This window comes from Lepidochelys olivacea (assembly GCF_965140295.1).
Source record: "Lepidochelys olivacea isolate rLepOli2 genome assembly, chromosome: 9".
NCBI classification, from domain to species: domain Eukaryota; kingdom Metazoa; phylum Chordata; order Testudines; family Cheloniidae; genus Lepidochelys; species Lepidochelys olivacea.
The window spans coordinates 27,219,940-27,229,335 of NC_140419.1; positions in this window are offsets into that span (position 1 = coordinate 27,219,940).

Genomic DNA, 9,396 nt, shown 5'->3' on the forward strand with positions numbered 1-9,396 from the left:
TTTAACATAGTTTGCTTGCAATTTTGTCACATAGTTTTAATATAGATTATTTTGCAATGCCAGCATGCAACACTGCTGTATTTGTTTTTGAAATGTAGTGAGATAGTAATGGCAGTAAGTATTTTTTTCAGTAAAAAAGTTAATGATCTGTTGCCCATTGGATAGAGCATTGGAGTGAGACACAAAAGACCTGGATTCTATTCCTGGTTCTGCCACTGGCATGCTGGGTGACCTTAGGCAGTATCTCCAAGCAACTGTGTAGGGAAACTTATTGTGACAGGTAGCATACCCTTCGAGATGAGCTTGGAGGATTTTCTTAGGTTATGTATCTGCACTGACCTAAACTTCATAAACATTCATGTTTGCTTTGATGGTAGCAAGACGTTCACGTTTGTCTTTGTTATCCTTAACTTATTTGGACATCCCTAGTTTCACTCCTTTGCTATTGTTATTACAATAGCCCAGTTTTATCTGCCAGCATGTGATATTGTCATGAAGATACAATAGTATATTCCTGTTGATTTTGAAAATTTAACAAAAGCCATTGTGATTTTATCAGCTTTTAGTTTGAAGAAGTTTGCTTCAGGGAAATTTTAATTTTTATAAATCAGCAAGCTCCCAGAATAGTAAGCTTTGTACTCCACTGTATTTAAAAAGCACTTGAATGGAAATCAATAGCAAAACAGATATTTAAGTATTTTTCAACATCTGTAGATAATTATTCTAACATTTGTTAATTCCTCTGGCTGCATATTTCATTTTTACTATTAATCTTGTTGAAAGATCCGGCAGTTAAAATATTATTGTATACATAATTTCTGCATTTTCTTCGTTTAAAAAAGTACTTTAATGTAATAGTCAGCATATCATTTTCAAAAATTAATGTTTATGTAGAGGGTGGCAATATGTCTGGAACATTTAATTATTAAAAATTTTTGTGTTTCTTCCCCTACGTAATGGGACATGTAGTCCAGCCCATGAGCTTATCCCATAAAGGTAAACCAGTGTCTGAGGCACCCAAACTACAACTCCCATAAGGCACCATGATAGCTCAGCCAGACAGAGACTAACGTCAAACCAACCTAAAATGTTTCAGTTTCAGGAAAAAGGAATTTTGAACCAACAACACTGAACTCACAAAGTACAAGAGATATACACATCTAAAGAAAATAACAAAAACCTGCATGCAAATTCTGGCCTCAGTTTCCTCACCACTCTGAGAGCCTTTTGGGTTTTGGTCAGTGTCTTCTAGGGAGTCCAGGATCTACATCGCTTGCCTTTTGCTTCTGATCTCTTGTCTAAAAGAGGCCAGTGAGAAAGCCCTCCCTGTTATAAGGTTTTAGCCTCCTCTGTCAAGTGACTCTCCTGAGTGATTATCATGAACAAAAAGAAAAGGAGTACTTGTGGCACCTTAGAGACTAACCAATTTATCTGAGCATAAGCTTTCGTGAGCTATAGCGAGCTCACAAAAGCTTATGCTCAAATAAATTGGTTAGTCTGTAAGGTGCCACAAGTACTCCTTTTCTTTTTGCAAATACAGACTAACACAGCTGTTACTCTGAAACCTATCATGAACAAGACTCTCATCAGGTGAGCTGTTGTTTGGTTACAAGCCCACCTGGGAGAACTGGTTCTTCTATGCTCTAGCCAGCTCATTGTCTTACGGTGCTTCCATTTGAATGGTCAATGATCAGGGTGAAAGTAAGGTGGTATGGGTCAGTACAGCATACTAGTAAAAAGTAGCTGCCAGTACCGGCCCATACAGCTGACTTTAAAGCATTGCTGCGGCAGCACTTTCGTTGCCCCTTTTGCCCCCTGGGCTGACAACAGCGGCAGTGGGTGGAGCCCCGGGCGGTGCGGGCGGAGCTCCGGGCGGCACGGGCCAGGCAGTGCAGATGGGCTGGCTGGGGGACGCTGACCCCCCTCAGCCCCACCTCTTCCACCTGAGGCACCACCCCATCCAGGGGGGAGGGGGGCAAAGCCGACCTCCCTCCACTCCCATACCAGTAAGAGAGAAATTTTACTTTCACCCCGTCAATGATCCAGTTTAATGCTTCTTGATTATTTTCCATTGTTAGCCTCTGCTAGGTATAGGTATTTCTCCTGATACCTCCTGGGGTTTTCAGTGCAAGAAGATCACCACATTTGAAGGCTCAGAACTCTTTTACAACGACAATGGCATTCACAAAACAAAATGGAATTTGTAGTTTGATATAGGTATAGACAACATACACAAATCCATCATGGCATGATCCTGCAATGTTTTACTCATGTGAGTAATCCTTAATCATGGAACCAGCCCTATTAACCTCACTGGGACTACTCAGATGAGTAAGGACTGTTTGTGTGGAAAGGGGTTTCCAGCGTCAAACACATAGTAGTAAAAAAGTGGAATACTATTAATTATCATGAACTATTGGTTTAATCAGATAACTTTGAAGAGAAGTGATGGGAAATGGACTGCATTTCATTCTATCTCACTAAACTGTCATAAATCCTCAGTTAGTTTACAGCTGGGATATAACCTTCCCAGTCAATAACATCAAATGAAATACAGTATCAGAGAGTATGTGAACAAGCAACATAAATCTAAATAATTCATAAACTACTCCCTTTCAGTCTGTGGCAGAACACAATGCAAAGGAAGATAGAGTTTTCTTAAGAAAACAAGCAGCCATAAATACTCAACTGCCCCCCCCCCATGACCAATAGACAATTTTTGCCACTTTTAACCAATCCTTTTTTTTTCTTTTTTTTTTTGCAGAAGAAAGGGGGATATCTGAAAATGAGGAAATACCTAAATAGAGAAAAGTAAATAATTACAACAAAAATAATGTAGGCAGTTTTTAAATCAGCCAATTTTTAATTAAAATATTTAAATTTATAAAGAGCCTAGGAACCAAAAGCATGGTAGGTTTAGAAGAGTCTTGTTGATGTTGAGTATGCATAATTTGTTGTTGTTTTGTCTTTTTAACTCATATTGTATCTGTGATGACATGAGTTTTGGATAATCACATTTTTCAAGTCCAAAGGAAGAAGTCTTGAAAGTAGAAGAGATGGGCTATAAAATCATTCCAAATCTTAACCAGTGGCTTTCCAGCTCCTACAGAGTCTAAGTTTTCATTTAAAGGGAAAAGCTTGAAACTCTTATGGTTGCAAAGCAAGCCTTCTGAACTTGAACTGAAAATAAAGTGATAGATACATGGCTGTCTTCCAGAGTCTGCAAACAGACAATAAGCTGTAAGAGATGTAAACTGCCCCCATTCAGTGCATGCAGTGTTTACAGTGAAACTCAGGGATAATTTAAACATCAATAAGAGCCATTTCACTACTAATCATTTTAGCAGAAACATCCAACTAATATGCTTATGTAGTGCGTTTGGATACCATAGGCTTTATTTAGCCTAGGATTTACAGTGTTATGCTAGCATGTTAGCTAACAGGTTTTAAAGTCCAGTGCAGACAAGGAGTGTTGCCTTTAACATATGCTGAACTAGCCAAGCTAAAGCATAATTAATTAGTTACCTAGCATGTGTTAAAAGAAACAATTATTTTAAACAAGACTTTTAACAGTAAAACTATACGATTAAAAAAATTAAATGCAACTTGCCTTTGACAGCAAGGGAGGAGCAAGAGCCCTGACAACTCCCAGCACTGAAATTGGCCAGCAGCAGCCTCTTAACATAGAAAGAATACAACTGGCCATGTGAGAGTGAAACATTGATGCAAAAATTATTACTTATTAATAAAAACAATGCAATTACAGTTCATATTGTTTGAGTTATTGCTAACCTAACTTTCCCCTTAAGTTTGAAGAGCTTCACACAGTTACACATTTTATATTTTATGCTTATGAGTTGTTTAGCATACATTCCCTTATTGATGGCTATTTTATGTAATAAAATAAAATACAAAACCAAGTTGAGAGAAATCCTTAGGGCTCATCCTGGTCTGTTTTGTTTCAAAGTGACATGAACACTTTTGCTCCCGCTAACACTGATAAGAAAACATACACTGGTCATATACAGACCCATAGCGGTTATGTTGATTTTTATATTCTCTCATGCTGTATTATGAAGGAATGTATTTAATGTTAAAAGAATGAGGAGTACTTATGGCACCTTAGAGACTAACAAATTTATTTGAGCATAAGGTTTTGTGGGCTAAAACCCACTTCATCGGATGCATGCAGTGGAAAAAACAGTAGGAAGAGGTAGATAGATAGATAGATATACACAGACAACATGAAAAAATGGGTGTTGCCATACCCACTCTAACAAGAGTGATCAGTTAAGATGAGCTATTATCAGCAGAAGAAAAAAAACTTTTGTAGTGATTGTTGGAAATGGGCCATCCTGATTGTACACTACCTAATCCTGATTGTAGCTGCTGAGCACTGCCATACTAAAATTAATAATAATCACTAAGAGCCCAGTGTCTTAGTGACTCTGCTCTCCTTTGTGGAAGTGCTGAGTTTGACTATCCTCCTGTCTCTCAGGCCTTGGGAGTTAAGCAAAGACAGACTAATGAGCCCAAGGGGTATCTTAGAACTAAAAGTAGGTGATAAAAAATCTCTCCATTTTAGCCCTGGTCTACACTAGGAGTTGAGGTTGAATTTAGCAGCGTTAAATCGATTTAACCCTGCACCCGTCCACACAACGAAGCCCTTTTTTTTTTTTTTTTTTTTTTTTTGACTTAAAGGACTCTTAAAATCAATTTCTTTACTCCACTCCTGACAAGGGGATTAGCGCTGAAATCAGCCTTGCCGGGTTGAATTTGGGGTAGTGTAGATGCATTCGACGGTATTGGCCTCCAGGAGCTATCCCAGAGTGCTCCATTGTGACCGCTCTGGACAGCACTCTCAACTCAGATGCACTGGCCAGGTAGACAGGAAAAGGCCCACAAGCTTTTGAATCTCATTTCCTGTTTGGCCAGCGTGGCAAGCTGCAGGTGAATGCAGAGCTCATCAGCAGAGGTGACCATGATGGAGTCCCAGAATCGCAAAAGAGCTCCAGCATGGACCGAACAGGAGGTACGGGATCCGATCACTGTGTGGGGAGAGGAATCCGTGCTATCAGAACTCCGTTCCAGTTTTCGAAATGCCAAAACATTTGTCAAAATCTCCCAGGGCATGAAGGACAGAGGCCATAGCAGGGACCCGAAGCAGTGCTGCGTGAAACTTAAGGAGCTGAGGGAAGCCTACCAGAAAACCAGAGAGGCAAACGGCCACTCCAAGTCAGAGCCCCAAACACGCCGCTTCTATGATGAGCTGCATGCAATTTTAGGGGGTTCAGCCACCACTACCCCAACCATGTGCTTTGACTCCGTCAATGGAGAGGGAGGCAACACAGAAGCAGGCTTTGGGGATGAGGAAGCTGATGATGATGAGGTTGTAGATAGCTCACAGCAAGCAAGCAGAGAAAATGGTTTTCCCGACAACCAGGAACTGTTTCTCACCCTGGACCTGGAGCCAGTACCCCCCCGGACCCACCAGGGAGAGAAGGGACCTCTGGTGAGTGTACCCTTTTAAATAGTATACATGGTTTAAAAGCAAGCGTGTTTAATGATTAAATTTGCCCTGGCATTCGCGGCCAGTACAGCTACTGGAAAAGTCTGCTAACGTGTCTGGGGATGGAGAGGAAATCCTCCAGGGACATCTCCATAAAGCTCTCCTGGATGTATTCCCAAAGCCTTTGCAAAAGGTTTCTGGGGAGGACAGCCTTATTTCGTCTACCATGGTAGGACACTTTACAATGCCAGGCCAGTAGCACGTAGGCGGGAATCATTGCAGAACAAAGCATTGCAGCATATGTTTGCTGGCATTCAAACAACATCGTTCTTTCTCTCTCTGTGTCATCCTCAGGAGAGTGATATCATTCATAGTCACCTGGTTGAAATAGGGTGCTTTTCCAAAGGGAATATTCAGAGGTGCCCGTTCCTGCTGGGCTGTTTGCCTGTGGTGGAACAGACATGTTCCCCACTGTTAGCCACGGGGAGGGGGGAGAGGTCAGCCACGCAGTGAGGGAGGCAAAATGCAACCTTGGAACGAAAGCACATGTGCTATGTATGTAATGTTAACAGCAAGGTTTACCCTTAAAGAGTGTAGCCACTGTTTTATAAAATGTGTCTTTTTAAATAGCACTGTCCCTTTTTATTTTCTCCACTAGCTGCATGTGCTTCAAGGATCACAAGATGTTCTCCTTCCCAGAGGCAAGCGAAGATTAGAAGGCGAAAAAAACACACTTGCGATGAACTGTTCTCTGAGCTCATGCTGTCCTCCCACACTGACGGAGCACAGACAAATGTGTAGAGGCAGACAATGTCAGAGTGCAGAAAAACACAAAATGACTGGGAGGAGAGGTGGTGGGCTGAAGAGGGTAAGTGGCGGGCTGAAGAGAGGGCTGAAGCTGATAGATGGCAGCAGCGTGATTCAATGCTGAGGCTGCTGGAGGATCAAACTAATATGCTCCAGCATATGATTGAGCTGCAGGAAAGGCAGTTGGAGCACAGACCGCTGATACAGGCCCTGTGTAACCAACCACCCTCCTCCCCAAGTTCCATAGCCTCCTCTCCCAGACGCCCAAGAATGCGGTGCGGGAGCCTCCGGCCACCTGGCCACTCCACCCCAGAGGATTGACCAAGCAACAGAAGGCTGGCATTCAATAAGTTTTAAAGTGCTGTGTTACCTTGTCCTTCCCTCCTCCACCACCCTCCTGGGCTACCTTGGCAATTATCCCCCTATTTGTGTGATGAATTAATAAAGAATGCATGAATGTGAAGCAACAATGACTTTATTGCCTCTGCAAGCGGGGATTGAAGTGGGGAGGGGAGGGTGGTTAGCTTACAGTGAAGAAGAGTGAACCAAAGGGTGGGGGGTTTCATCAAGGAGAAACAAAAAGAACTTTCACACCGTAGCCTGGCCAGTCATGAAACTGGTTTTCAAAGCTTCTCTGATGCGCACCGCACCCTCCTGTGCTCTTCTAACCGCCCTGGTGTCTGGCTGCACGTAACCAGCAGCCAGGCAATTTGCCTCAACCTCCCACCCCGCCATAAACATCTCCCCCTTACTCTCGCAGATATTGTGGAGCGCACAGCAAGCAGTAATAACAATGGGAATATTGGTTTTGCTGCGGTCTAACCAAGTCAGTAAACTGCGCCAGCGTGCTTTTAAACATCCAAATGCACATTCTACCACCATTCTGCACTTGCTCAGACTGTAGATGAACAGCTCCTGACTACTGTCAAGGCTGCCTGTATATGGCTTCATGAGCCATGGCAGTAAGGGGTAGGCTGGGTCCCCACGGATAACTATAGGCATTTCAACATCCCCAACGGTTATTTTCTGGTCTGGGAAGAAAGTCCCTTCCTGCAGCTTTTGAAACAGACCAGAGTTCCTGAAGATGCGAGCATCATATACCTTTCCTGGCCATCCCACGTTGATGTTGGTGAAATGTTCCTTGTGATCCACCAGTGCTTGCAGCACTATTGAAAAGTACCCCTTGCGGTTTATGAACTCGCCGGCTTGGTGCTCCGTTGGCAAGATAGGGATATATGGGTTCCATCTACAGCCCCACCACAGTTAGGGAATCCCATTGCAGCAAAGCCATCCACTATGACCTGCACATTTCCTAGGGTCACTACCCTTGATATCAGCAGATCTTTGATTGCGTTGGCTACTTGCATCACAGCAGCCCCCACAGTAGATTTGCCCACTCCAAATTGATTCCCGACTGACTGGTAGCTGTCTGGCATTGCAAGCTTCCACAGGGCTATTGCCACTCGCTTCTCAACTGTGAGGGCTGCTCTCATCTTGGTATTCTGGCACTTCAGGGCAGGGGAAATCAAGCCACAAAGTTCCATGAAAGTGCCCTTACGCATGTGAAAGTTTTGCAGCCACCAGGAATCATCCCAGACCTGCAACACTATGCGGTCCCACCAGTCTGTGCTTGTTTCCCGAACCCAGAATCGGCGTTCCATGGCATGAACCTGCCCCATTAGCACCATGATGCATGCATTGCCAGGGCCCATGATTTGAGAGAAGTCTGTGTCCATGTCCTCATCACTCTTGTCACCATGCTGACGTCGCCTACTCGCCCAGTTTCGCTTTGCCAGGTTCTGGTGCTGCATATACTGCTGAATAATGCACGTGGTGTTTAATGTGCTCCTAATTGCCAAAGTGATCTGAGCGGGCTCCATGCTTGCCGTGGTATGGCGTCTACGTGGAAAAAAGACGCACAACAATTCTCTGCCATTGCTCTGACAGAGGGAGGGGCAACTGATGACATGGCTTACAGGGTTGGCTTACAGGGAATTAAAATCAACAAAGGGGGTGGCTTTACATCAAGGAGAAACAAGAACAACTGTCACACAGAATGGCCCCCTCAAGGGTTGAACTCAGAACCCTGGGTTTAGCAGGCCAATGCTCAACCCACTGAGCTATCCCTCCCCTCTGTATTCCAGGCAGGACTGAATCTCCATTAAATTTTTCAAGGTGCCCCTGACAGACCTCATGGAAACAATTGTCAGCGATTGATTTCACAGAGGGAGGGAGGGAGCGGGGAGCAAATGAATACAAAACAAATCTGGTCTATTTCTTGTTTTGATCCACTCCATCTGTCTTTTACATCTTTGGCTGGCAGCAGACGGTGCAGTAGGACTGCTAGCCATCCTCATCTCCTGGCTACTCGCCAGAAGACGGTGCATTACGACTGCCAGCAGGACTGAAGACAATAACCTGGTCGAGTCACTCCTATTTTAGTCCCTGCCCCCATGTCTGCCCAGGCACTCCTGCTCGACCTTACCGAGGTGGCCAAGAGCACCTAGGCCATGATGACGATGGTTATCAGCCCTATTGCCCGTCTGCTGTCACAAGGCAATGAGCTGCTGCTGTGTAGCAATGCAGTACCACGTCTGCCAGCACCCAGGAGACGTACAGTGACAGTGAGCTGAGAGGGCTCCATGTTTGCCATGGCATGCACAGGTAACCCAGGAAAAAAGGCACAAAACGATTGTCTGCCGTTGCTTTGACAGAGGGAGGGAGGGCGGGCCTGATGACATATACCCAGAACCACCCGCGACAATGTTTTTTGCCCCATCAGGCATTGGGATCTCAACCCAGAATTCCAATGGGCGGCGGAGACTGCGGGAACTGTGGGATACCTACCCACAGTGCAACACTCCGGAAGTCGATGCTAGCCTCGGTACTGTGGAAGCACTCCGCTGAGTTAATGCACTTAGAGCATTTTGTGTGGGGACACACACAATCAACTATATAAAAACGATTTCTAAAAAACCTACTTCTATAAATTCGACCTAATTTCATAGTGTAGACATACCCTTAAGAGAGATGAAGCCTGATATGATTTTACAGAGACGTTTTGAGATGTTTAGATGATG